Source organism: Panthera onca, chromosome D1 (assembly GCF_046562875.1).
Source record: "Panthera onca isolate mPanOnc1 chromosome D1, mPanOnc1 haplotype 2, whole genome shotgun sequence".
In the NCBI taxonomy this organism is placed as follows: Eukaryota; Metazoa; Chordata; class Mammalia; order Carnivora; family Felidae; genus Panthera; species Panthera onca.
In genome coordinates, this window is record NC_138348.1 from 52,526,590 (window position 1) to 52,540,378 (window position 13,789).

The following is a 13,789-nucleotide window of genomic DNA, read 5'->3' on the forward strand; positions in this document are numbered from 1 at the left end:
TTGTGTGGACTATCTCTCAGAGTTTGTATCAAAATGTGTACAGGCATTATGGTTTCAGGAGCCTTTAATACCTGACAATACCTGAGAATTCTTTTTCTTTTTTTACCTTTATTTATGAATAATACCTTGCCTTGTTAAATATTTAGGTATCAATATTTCCCTTCCAAATCTGTATCTGTGCTGTGTTTGATGGCATTAAGTATAAGATCAAGGTTCCAGCCCTAACCACCTGTGTGAAGAATGAATGGCTATGCCATTTATAATTATAATAAACATATAGTACCATGAAATTGATAAAGACAAATAAGAAAAAATAAAACCATAGCACTTTTAGAAAACAAAAAAAAAGTTGAGAAAAATAATCATAAATCAAAATCCCAACAAACAAAGGTAATGGTTTTTAACATTTTAGAATATTTAATTTTCAGCATTTTTCTTCACTGAAAGAAAATCTTTTAAAAAAGTTTTTAATTTATTTTAGAGAGAAAAAGAGAGCATGAGTAGGGGAAAGGAGCAGAGGGAGAGAGAGAATATTAAGCAGACTCCATGCTGAGCATGGAGCCCAATGTGGGGCTGGATCCCACGATCCCAGGAGTCAGACACTCAACAGACTGAGCCACCCAGGTTCCCCTCAACTCTTGATTTCAGCTAGGTCATGATCCTAGGGTCATGGAATCCAGCCCTGCTGCAGGCTCCGTGCTGAGTGTAGAGCCTGCATAAGATTCTCCCTCTTTTAATAAGAATTTATGGGTGGTCTCCATAGGAATCTGTGAATTTTTTAAATTTATGTGGAAAAACTTTTACATTATTCTGAGGAGATCTGTTTGGCTTCTATCAAATTCTCAAAACATTCAATTATTCAATCAAAACACAGTTACAGAAAACCATTCTTTACTCAAAATTTTGGCCAAGATTCACTTCCCTATGACTTTTAATTTTTAATGCTTGACCTTCTGGGTTTTTTTTTTTTTTTTACATTTATTTATTTTTCAGAGACAGAGAGAGACAGAGCACAAGTGGGGGAGGGGCAGAGATGGAAGGAGACACAGAATCTGAAGCAGGCTCCAGGCTCCACAGACTCCAGGCTCCGAGCTGTCAGCACAGAGCCGGATGCGGGATTCAAACTCACAAACTGTGAGATCATGACCTCAGCCAAAGTCTGACGCTTAACCGACTGAGCCACCCAGGCACCCCCCTTCTAGTTTTGTGATGCAACTTATTTACATGGAATTAATTTTGCTGTTAATGAGAGGTATGTAAATAAAGTGATTTTGCATAATTAAACAATGGCTTCTACATCCCTTGACAAGTGATTATTATGCCTCTTTTGTTGCATAGAAAGTTTTGTATGTATAAATTGTATCTGGGCACTCACATTTTTTAATTTTTTTCTGATTAATTTTGTGCCAATATCAAACTGAGTTAAAAATTTTAGTTTTATAATAAATTTAATACAGAAGAGAAATATATTCCCTTATTATTTATTCTCTTAAAATTTAAAGGCCTTTTTATGTGCTTATTTTCCAGATTAAACTTAGAATTCCTGCATTGGTTTCTAAAATAACAATTTTGGTTGGGATCATGTTAAATTTGTGGCTTAATTTTGAAAAGCCAAAAGTTGACATACTATCAAGTTCTTACATTCAGCAAATGTGGATTCTCTCTGCCTTTGTTTATCTTTCAAATCTTTAAATCTTTAAAATATGGTTATTAAAATATTTTATTTCTGCACTGTTCCTATGATTATTAGTATTTTGAGATATTCTGAACAAATATTTATCTTTCTTAGTGTTATTATATTGATTTTTGTTATTTCCTTTTGCATTCATTCAGTTTGCTAAACTTGTACTAGTTTTACACATTTTGTGAGTTTTTTTTTCTTCTATTACCTCAACAAATTAATGGCTGCTGGTAAACTAAACATTTTGGGTTTATTATTTTATAAATTGCAATTTTATTTGTTTTGTCATTTCTGTCTTGTGTATCATCATTTGCTAAACTATTATACATTTTTAAATTTTACCACTGATTCTCTTTTTCTGATTTTCTAAGTAGAACAAAAAGTTGCTTGCAGGGGTGTCTGGCTGGCTTTGGTGGTAAAGCATGCAACTCTTGGTATTGGGTTTGTAAATTCAAGCCGCATATTGAGTGTAGAGATTACTTAAAAATAAAATCTTGAAGGGGTGCCTGGGTGGCTCAGTCAGTTAAACATCCACTTCTTGATTTCAGCTCAGGTGATGATCTCATGGTTGTGAGTTTGAGTCCCATACTGGGCTCTGTATTGACAGTGCTGAGCCTGCTTGGGATTCTCTCCCTCTCTCTCTGCCCTTCTCTGCTCACACTGTGTCTCTCTATCTCTCAAAATAAATAAATCAACTTTAAAAAATCTTAAAGAAAAAAGAAGCACAACAAATAACTTAAAAATTGCTTGCAAACAATGCTATTTTCTCTCTTTACAAATATAAATATATATTAATCTTTGTTTCATATCTCAGTGAAATGGTTGGAAATTCATGATCAATGTAAATTAAGTATGATTAATTAAGTAAATTAAGTATGATTAAGTAAATTAAGTATGATTAAATTAAGTAAATTAAGTATGATTGTTTAGCGTTTTGTTCTAGGAATCTTAGATATAGAATTTATTATTCTAGACTCCTTGGTTTATCATTGACTTACTAACAGTCTTGGAACTCAGCCTCATTTCTCTGCTGTTTCCTAATCACAGAACTTGGTTTCTACAAAAGTGAGAAGACTGAGAGAAGGGAGGTAGTAGAGGTGAAGAATCAAATATGGAAAGCCATAGAAGGCAAGGATAAGGTATATATTTATTAATCAAATTCAGAGAGGAGGATAGAACTGCAGGAAGTTGGAAAACATCCATCCCCTCACCTCTCAGGATGCAGGTCATTGACTGGTTTATGTACTACTTCAGGAAGGTCTTTGAAGAGGCTCTCAGGCTGCAATGCCTTCTATGGATGCTTCTGCTCTCTGAGCTTCAGCTGTCTGCGTTCAGCCTCTTGTGGTTCAGAACAAATTCCTGTCGTTGCTTGCCACTCCTGGAGTCTGTGGTTTTTGTATAAATTAGATTGGTGAGATGCCTGATCCTGGTGTGGTACTCTTTAGGCCCTCCCTACTTTATAGCAAGCATCCTCCAGGGTTTTTTTTTTTTTTTTTTTTTTTTGGCATTGCAATGGGAATACAACCCAAGTACTCTTAGTGGTTAGTCACATAATGTTGGGTCCATTCAACTCTAGTCCCAGGGCAGCCCACCAGATGGACGGCTTTTCACTCCAGGATCCTCACAGAGTAATTCAGTTTTGTCTGATGAATAGTGCCTCTCATTGTGGGAAGGTTTTGAAATCTCCCTATCTCAAAATATGTCTTTACTCCATATCTTTTCCAGAGATTGCCTCTATCTATTTCCTGCATCACAAATATTGGAAGTAACCTCTTTTATGTTGCTTTCTTATCCTTGCCTCTTAAAGATTTCTTGTCTCACTGCAATTTAACCTTTGTTTCAACATCAAATAGACATTGCTCTTTCTAATGATCTCAATTGCCAAAAATATTGGATATTTTTTAGAAGTAATCTTACCTGGGGGGTGCCTGACTGGCTCAGTTAGTTAAGCATCTGACTCTTGATTTTGGCTCAGGTCATGATCTCATGGTTTATGGGATTGAGCTCTGTGTTGGGCTCTGCACTGACAGTGTGGAGGCTGCTTGGGATTCTCTCCCCCCACCACCCCTCCCTTGCTCATGCTCTCTCTCTCTTTCTCCTTCAAAAATAAATAAACTTTAAAAATATATATTTAAAAAAAGATGTAATCTTACCTGAACACTTCCTGGTATTTGTCTGTGTTCATCAGTTCCTTTTCCTAAGACCACTTGCCTCTCTTGTCTTTCATGACATCAAAATTTTAGTGTTAATTAAATTGGATAAAAGAACGCTATTGAATTTGTATTCAGATCAAATGTTCCTTAATGAGAGATGCATCCTCTGATCATCTTACCTAAAATAGTAGTCCCTGACCCTATAATTCTCTATTTTATCGATCTGTATGCCCGATATTACATGTCATATTGTGACGTCATTTGTTTTTCTTTTCTTTTTCACATTAAAATGTAAGCTCCCCCAAAGCATGCTTTTTATAATTTTTTGTTCATTGCTCTATCCCCAGCACCTACACCAATTCCTGGCACATAGTAGGTATTTTATGAATATTTGTCAAATAAATGAATGAATATTGAGAAGAGTGAATAAAGAAGCAGTCTAGAGGAATTTCAAAGTGTGATGCTTTTGTTCATATGCAGTGACATTTTACTCTTTTCTGTATTCTATCTACATATACTATCATTAAATAAAACTAATTTTATCTTAATTTTCCTAAATTAGCTTTAGAAACACCCATTTACTTCTTTGTTACTTAAAGACTGTCAGATTTTAATAGTCAAAAATTACTAGAAGCACAGTAAAATTGCAATGGAATGGAATCAATATATATTTTTTTAGATTTTTATTTTAATTCCAGTTAGTTAACATACAGTGTTATATTAATTTCAGGTGTACAATATAGTCATTCAACACTTCCATACATTGCCTTGTGTTCATCAAGATAAGTGCACTCCTTAATCCCCATTACCTATTTAACCCATCCCCAGCACACCCCTCCCCGCCCCCCGCTCTGGTAGTTATCAGTTTATTCTCAGTAATTAAGAGTCTGTTTCTTGATTTCTCTCTCTCTATCTCTCCCGCCCTCCTTCCCTTTCTTATTTTTCCCCTTTGTTGTTTCTTTTGTTTCTTAAATTCCACATGAGTGAAATTCTATGGTATTTATCTTTCTCAGCTGACTTACTTTGCTTAGCATTATACTCTTTAGCTCTATCCATGTCATTGCAAATGGCAAGATTTCATTTTTTATGGCTGAATAATATTCCATATTATATATATATACACCACATCTTCTATATCAGTTCTTCATCAGTATATCATTTGGGTTCTTTCCATAATTTGGCTATTGTTGATAGTGCTGCTATAAGCATAGTATGTATCCCTTTGAATTAGTGTTCTTATATTCTTTGGATAAATAGCTAGTAGTGAAATTGATAGATTGTATGGTAGTTCTATTTTTAACTTTTTGAGGAACCTCCGTACTATTTTCCAAAGTGGCTGCACCAGTTTTCACTTCTACCAACAGTTGAAGAGGGTTCCCCTGTCTCTGCATCCTCACCAACACCTGTTGTTTCTTGTGTTTTGATTTTAGCCATTCTAGCCAAAGTGAGGTGATATTTCATTGTAGTTTTGATTTGTATTTCCCTGATGATGACTGATGTTGAGCATCTTTTCATGTGTCTGTTGGCCATCTGTATGTCTTTGGAGAAATGTCTGTTCGTGCCATCTGCCCTTTTTAAAATTGGATTTTTTGGGGGGGGGTGTTGAGTTTTGTAAGTTTTTTTTTAAATATATTTTGGGTACTAATCCTTTATTGAATATTTCATTTGAAAATATCTTCTTCCATTCTGTTGGTTGCCTTTTAGTTTTGTCGGTAGTTTCCTTTGCTGTGCAGAAAGCATCTTTGAGTAGTCTCAGAAATTTATTTTTGCTTTTGTTTCTTCTCCTTGCCTCAGGAGATCTATCTAAAAAGAAGTTGCTATGACCTATGTCAAAGAAGTTAGTGCCTGTGTTCTTTTATAGGACTTTTATGGTTTCAGGTCTCAAATTTAGGTTTTTAAACCATTTGAATTTATTTTTGTGTATGGTGTAAAAAGGTGGTCCAGATTCATTCTTTGGCATGTTGCTGTCCAGTTTTGGAATAGAATCAATATTTTGATCAATGTGTGAAATTCTTTTTTTTTTTTTTTTTTTTTTTGCTACAACCAAAGATACCTAATATTTCTGCAATTTTGTTTAATAGAATATTATTGTGTTTGGGTTTTGTAATATGTTGCAAAGTGAGGTTTAGCTTGCTAAAATTAAGATATACTGAGTCATAAATTATTATTGTCAAGCTGTAGCCAAAGAAAGTCACAGATTTATCAGAACATTAGGGAAATTTGCTTCTTTGCTTCTTGATTTAAATAAGCAAGAGAAGTAACAGTTCTGGTAGAACAGCAATTATTTATGTTCTTAACTTTGCTAACAATAAATTTATATACTGATAAAAAATTTGATGTCACAATCAAGAAGGACTTGGGAATAACAATGTGTTGTTCAGGACCTTGTGGGAAATGCTATGGCGAGAAATGGCGTAGATTTTCAAAGGAACAACATTGATAAGCATTTCACAGCATTAAATCTCTATACTGAAATCACAAGGTATTTCAGAAAATCTACAAATATGTAAAATAACCTTCACTAATAGAATATCAGTTGCTCTGGGAAAGATTGTTGTCTGATAATTTTCACCAATGAACTTGCCCAAAGGAAGGTAAGTCTGCTCAGTGGGTTTCTTCACAGCATCAGAGAAACTAAATAATAATGACAGTATAATGGGATGGAACTATTCTTATTTTCCATCATAGACAATGAATTGGCAATGTGGCCTGAATGGATCTTTGATGGCAGAATAATAAGAGGAATCTCAGTATGGCATCCAAAATTATGAAACACTATGAACGTGGAGAAAGAGAATGCAAAGGGGGCATATTAAGAGTCATTAGCAAAACCCTTTTGTGAACTTAGAATTGGCCTAGCATCCAACAAGGAGGTGAGTTTTTAAATTTTTTATTTTTTTTATTTTAGAGAGCTAAAGAGAGAGAGAGAGAGAGAGAGAGAGAGAGAAAGTGGGGGAGAAGGGCAGAGAGAGAGAGAATCTTTAATTAATTAATTAATTAATTAATTAATTTAACATCCAAGTTAGCATACAGTGCAACAATGATTTCAGGAGTAGATTCAGATTCCTTCATTTCCCTTACCCATTTAGCCTATCCCCCTGCCACAACCCCTCGAGTAACCCTGTTTGTTTTCCATATTTAGGAATCTCTTGTGTTTTGCCCCCCTCCCTGTTTTTATTGTATTTTTGCTTCCCTTCCCTTGTGTTTATCTGTTCTGTGTCTTAAAGTCCTCATATGAGTGAAGTCATATGATATTTGTCTTTCTCTGACTAATTTTGCTTAATGTAACAGCCTCTAGTTCCATCCATGTAGTTGCAAATGGCAAAATTTCATTCTTTTTGTTTGCTGAGTAGTACTCCATTATATATATATATATATATATATATATATATATATATATATATACCACATCTTCTTTATTCATTCATCCATTGATGGACATTTGGGCTCTTTCCATACTTTGGCTATTGTTGACAGTGCTGCTATAAACGTTGGGGTGCATGTGCCGCTTCGAAACAGCACACCTGTATCCCTTGGATAAATATCTAGTAGTGCAATTGCTGGGTTGTAGGGTAGTTCTATTTTTAGTTTTTTGAGGAGCCTCCATACTGTTTCCCAGAGTGACTGTACCAGTTTGCATTCCCACCAGCAGTGCAAAAGAGATCCTCTTTCTTTGCATCCTCACCAACACCTGTTATTGCCTGAGTTGTTAATGTTAGCCATTCAATTGACAGGTGTGAGGTGGTATCTCATTGTGGTTTTGATTTGTATTTCCCTGATGAGGAGTGATGTTGAACATTTTTTCATGTGTCTGTCAGTCATCTGATGTCTTTGGAAAGTGTCTATTCATGTCTCTTGGCCATTTCTTCACTGGATTAGTTGTTTTTGGGTGTTGAGTTTGATAAGTTCTTTATAGATTTTGGATACTAACCCTATATCTGTTATGTCATTTGTAAATATCTTCTCCCATTCTGTCGGTTGCCTTTTAGTTTTGCTGATTGTTTCCTTTGCTGTGCAGAAGATTTTTATTTTGATGAGGTCGCAATTGTCCATTTTTGCTTTTGTTTCCTTTGCCTCTGGAGACGTGTTGAGTAAGAAGTTGCCGTGGCCGAGGCTACAACTGTTGCTGTGAACAGTTATAGTAATGAGAACTGTAGTAACTTTAAATATTTTCTGTTTGCTTTTCATATGCAAACTTTTATTTTTGCATGTGAACCCTTCTCTTTTTTACGTACAAGTTATTGGAAGTTAACTTTACAGTTTAGTGTTTAGGTAACAGAATATTTGATTGGACTCTGACTGAATTTGAAGAATATGGTATTATATCCAGCAGTGTATACAATGACTCTCGGGAATGTGCATCTTGTTACTTTGGGGAAAAGGTGAGAACTTCTTTATATGTGGAATAGTTGTATCTTTTAAAATAGAAGTATTAAATTGTTTTCTTGTTGTATGGGAGTTCAAAGGTGTGTAAAATGGTGCATGTGGAAGATGAGTAGTCAAAGGTATGAACTATGCTGTTAATCACTTTATTGTGACAAAGTTACAAACCATTCTTTTTGGCCAGCTCTGTGAAAATGGATCAGTGTTCTTTAAATAATATGCCTTTGTCCACTGTAATGATGCCAAACTTTGGCAGTAGAGGGCACTGGAGAGACATCGTAAGAAGAAAGGTTTTTTTTTTGTTTGTCTTTAGGTGAGGTGAAATTCAAATAAGATTCAGTATTTAAACCATTTTAAAGTATATAATTCAGTGGCTTCCAGTACATTCACAATACTATTGTATTGCAATTACTACTTCTAATTACAGAAATTTTCACCATTCTCAAAAGAAACCCTTTTGTAAACAGTTGTTTCCCATTTTCCTGTTCCTTTAGTCCATGGTAATCACTTATCTGCTTTCTGTCTATAGATTCACCTATTTTAGATATTTATTACAAACGGAATCATATAATATGTGTCTTTTTCTGTCTGACTTTTTTTCATCTAGACTAATGTTTTCAAGGTTCACCCATGTTGTAGCATCTACCAGTACTTCTTTTCTTTTTCTGGCTGGATAATTTTCCATTCTATGGGTACACCACATTTTCTTTTCTTTTTTTTTTTTTATACTGCATTCATCACTTCATGTACCTTTATGTTATTTTTATTTTTTGGCAATTATGACTAATGTTGCTATAAACGTTCAGGTACAAATTTTTGTACCTGTTTTCAGCTCTGTTGGGTATTTAGCTAAGAGGAAAATTGCTGGGTAACGTGGTACAATCACTCAAAGAGCTGCCAGAGTGTTTTCTAAAATGGCTGCACCAGGTTGTATCCCCACCAGCAGTATTTTTCTCCATAACTTCACCGACACTTACCATCTGTATTTTTAATTATAACATCCTAGTGGGTGTGAAGTGATAGCTCATTGTGGTTTTGATTTGTACAATAATGAAGACACAGCTAATGTTGTTTTGAAAAGACAGATCCAAATTAAATTATAAACCAGATGTGAAAATAAATGTGCTAGAAAAGACAATAGGCAATTGAAAATAAAATAGTGTGATGGTATTAAAATGATATAAGGCAAAGCAAATGAGTAAATATAACACACATGGCAAAGAGGAAGAATTTATAAAGATAAAACAGAAAGCACATCCCTTTTTATACTCATGGCACATAGAGTGGAGAGAATAATTAACTGCTCTTATCTTTCTGTTGTGTCAGAGTTTTTGCTGAAACTCCAGGTTGGATGTTAGATGTTTACATATTTTCAAAAGGACTGAGAGACACATCCCCACAGAGCTGTTGAGAGTGGTCTACACTTTGGGCTCCTACATATAGACTCATGCTGTGTGTTTTGAATGAATGAATAAATTAAAATATACGTGAATGAAAGTTTAGAGCTAGATTTTAGGATGGCTAATATTGCTATTTACCAGCTGATGAACTTGTATAATCATTCAACCTGAGCGCCTATTTCTTTGTGAAAAAGTACTAATGCAGTACTAAAGCAGTAATGCTTCCTAACTAAGAAGGCTGCTATGAAGACTGCATGAAACTAGTTGATCCACTGTGGGAAAGTGTTCTGCAAACTGTACAAAACTCTTGAAGGTTAGATGTTGTTATTATCCTGCTCCTTTGGACTAGAAACAGTGGATGTTGGGTTAAGTTCAAGCCCTATTCTATAACTGTCTCTCCCATACCTTTTCTTATTGGAGGATTGCCTCAATCTAAATCAGTGGTCATTGTCCGTCAAGGGTGAAGTAACAGCTGCTTTTGGAGAAAGTTTATAGTCCCTGTTCTTGGGTGAGTTTCCAAGCATTACTCTTAGGATGGTCCCACATTATGGGTTAACTTCCTGCAGGTCTGCTCTGCTGCCCAGCAGTCACTTCCCTGGTGGGATGAGCTCATGGTGTTGCTTCAGTCCTGGGCTGTCTTCTGAGAGCTTGTTCTCCAAAGTGGACTCATGAAAACTTTCTGAAGTCATTCTTCGTACCATGCTCTGGTATATTTGATACATAGTTCGGCAGACCACGTTATACTACTGATCAATCACATCATGAATCAAGTATTAAGTGTACATTGTGTGCAAAGTTCTGTACTAGGCTTGGAGAAGGTAAAAAATGAACATGGATCAACATTCTTGTACTCAAAAGTATGCATATCTGTTAGATGTGCAATTGGTCAAATTTCATTTAGATTTAATTAATTGGTTATTTGGAGATACTTTTCTAAGGTATTTTCTAGGACAATTTTCTTTCTTTCTTTCCTAGAAGAAGGTTTTACCACATAATTAGATCAGTTTTTACATGTGCATATCACATCTCAAAGCCTGTTTTCTTTATTATCTCTTTTGCTTCGCATGGTATGCTGTGACTTAGTTCAGCAAAATGCTCTGATTGTCACTACTTTTAACTTGAAGAATTGAAGCAGAGGGAGATTTCATAAGTTGCTCAGAGTCATATAGAAATTCTGGAACAGAGCAAGAGTAAGAGGGAGAAGACTGCAAAAGTTGTGCAATCACACTTGCAAGGAGTAGAATCCCAGCTCCCCCACTTGAAAATTGTGCTGATGGGGCATGCTCTGTAACCTCCAGGGCCCTAGATCCCTTAGCTATACGTTAGGAATAATACCGTATGCACCTCACAGGGTTATTGTGAGTATTAAATCAGATTGTGTGTGTGTTTTCTGGCTTATGAGAAGTACTTAGCACTTGTTAACCATTAATTAATTAATTATTATTATTGAAATTCTCTGCTACAAAAACGAAACTTTTCTCTGTCTTTTTATTTATTTTATTATTTTTTTATTAAAAAATTTTTTTTAAACGTTTATTTATTTTTGAGACAGAGAGAGACAGAGCATGAACGGGGAGGGCAGAGAGAGAGGGAGACACAGAATCGGAAGCAGGCTCCAGGCTCCGAGCCATCAGCCCGGAGCCCGTCGCGGGGTTCGAACTCACAGACCGCGAGATCGTGACCAGAGCTGAAGTCAGACACTTAACCGACTAAGCCACCCAAGCGCCCCTTCTCTGTCTTTTTAGAATAAACATTTATTTTCTTTTTCTTATTATGAAAATGACATGAAAAACAAATATGTACAAGTTAGAGTAAATTCACATAAACAGTTTTAAAGTCTTCATTTTTTACTACTATTAACAATAACTTTTTTATGAATACATTTTTGCTTACATTTAGACTATTTTTTAATTTATTTTAGATAAAGAGACAGAGTGAGAGAGCATGAGATGGGGAGAGGGGCAGAGGGAGAGAGAGAAAGAATCTCAAGCAGGCTCCATGCGCAGTGCAGAGCCTGATGCAAGGCTCGATTCAATGACCCTGGGATCATGACCTGAGGCGAAATCAACAGTTGGATGCTCAACAGACTGAGCAACCCAGGTGCCCCAATTTAGACTATTTCTTTTAGATATTTTTCTAAAAATAGAATTACTAGATGAAAGAATATTAACATTTACAAACACTCCAGTAAATTTTGTCAAATTGCTTTTTGGTACATTTGGGCCAATTTACAGTCCTACCAGCTGTGTATGAGTATCAATCTCAGAATTGCATCAGTTGTCAGCAACATTTCACTTTTCTATTCTTACTTATTTTATAGTAAAAGGAAATTTCATTGTGATTTTCATATGTATATTTTGATCTGTGAGACTGACAGTTTTCATGATTTTATTGGCTACTTTTTTCCTAGTGAGAGATAAAGGCACATCACAACCCAGGTCTATCGACAGCTAAAAGCTCTATCCTTTCTTCACACCTTAGTGGACTTCTAAAGCTGGAGTTACTTAGTGGACATATCTTCACTCAGTCCAAGCAGTCTCTGGAAGCCCAGTCTGAGCTCTTGCATCCTGAGTGCATAGACCATGGGATTGAGTGCAGGGGGGATGACATTGTGCAGTACATTAAGGAGCACAGGGATTAGGGGCGTATTTTTCTCTGCAAGGTATGTGACAGACAGCACAGTGATACCTGTATAGAAGAAGAGGATGAGAATGAGGTGGGAGCTACAGGTCCCCAGAGCTTTGATATTGCTTCTGGTGAGTTCAACCTCAGCACAGAGTGAAGGATTAACACACAGGAAGAAAAAACCAGAGCCATATCACTCCCAATCAGGATCCATGCTGAGATCAGTTGGTAAAATTTGTTCACGGTGATGTCATTACAGGCTAGACTGGTGACCCCCAAATCAGAGCACAGGCAGTGGTTAATTTCATTCTTGGAGCAATAGTGTCTCTGGGCAGACAGTATTTGGAACTGGGATAGTAAACAGTCCATTCCTGAGCACCATGAATCCTGTGGCTTTGACCACAAAAGTGTCAGTGACTATAGACAGGTATCGAAGGGGGTGACAGATGGCTATATATCTGTCCAATGCCATGCAGAAGAAGATACCAGATTCCATGAAGAAGAAACAGTGGATGGCATAGATCTGAGCAAAACACTCAGGGAGGCTGATGGCCTTGGCATCAAACCAGAAGGTAGCCAGGATCTTGGGCATGATGGTGGTGACCAGGCCCATGTCCACAACAGCCAGTATGCCCAGAAAATGGTACATAGGCACATGCAGCATGGCCTCATTTTGGATGGTGATCATGATGAGGAGATTAGCACCAAGAGCTAAGAAGTAGAGCAGAGCCAGGGGCAGGGAGAGCCAGTGCTGCCACCCATGAATGCCTGGGAGCCCCATCAAGATGAAGTGGGAAATCTGGAGGCTGGAACTGTTGGTAACACTGGTGGGAGTATCCATAGCACAGGTGCCCCATTTGCAGTGTCTGTCCGTAAAACTGAAATGGCAGGAAGATTGCATTTGAGAATTTAGCTCAGGGTCCTGATAGTAGAGACTCCCCCCAAATGACTCAGTTTCTTTTATGTGTGCATAACCCTCCACCTTTTTTGGCTCCTGGAAATATTCCACAGAGGAGTACTAAAACAAGTCAAAATTTATTCTAAAGGTAAAGTTTGAATTAGCCATTTATTATTACCACTCGTGTTTCTAATAAGTATGTTCAAATACATATGTATCAAGAATAATCTTATTGCTAACAGATAACAAATACTACTATTTGATTTATTTCCATTATTTCCATTTAATAATTATATTTGTATTTCCAGTTTACATCATTATATGGAAATAATGTTGTATCCTGCCTTTGTGTTTCAGTAGTGTGTTCTAGGACATAAAATAGGAACTCAGTAAAAAATTATGACATGGATGAATAAATAAACCAAAACTTTCCAGATCATTAAAAGCAATGTGGAATCTTATATTTCTATATTTGGCTGTTCCATAATTTACTCACCACTATTTTACTTTTCAGATTGTTTCCTTTGAGTAGGATTTTTTAAATGATACAAAAGTGATACATACAAAGAACATCTTAAAATACTCTTTTTAGTAATATTTTGATTTTAACTGTCATACATGTAGATTGTTCAAATTCAAATAAAATAAA

The 13,789-nt window shown here is 35.9% G+C and overlaps 1 pseudogene; it reads right to left on the minus strand.

Moving 5' to 3' along the window:
- Window positions 1-12,117: 12,117 nt before the first annotated feature.
- LOC144613070 (olfactory receptor 56B4-like) lies at window positions 12,118-13,083 on the minus strand (annotated as a pseudogene).
- Window positions 13,084-13,789: the final 706 nt, after the last annotated feature.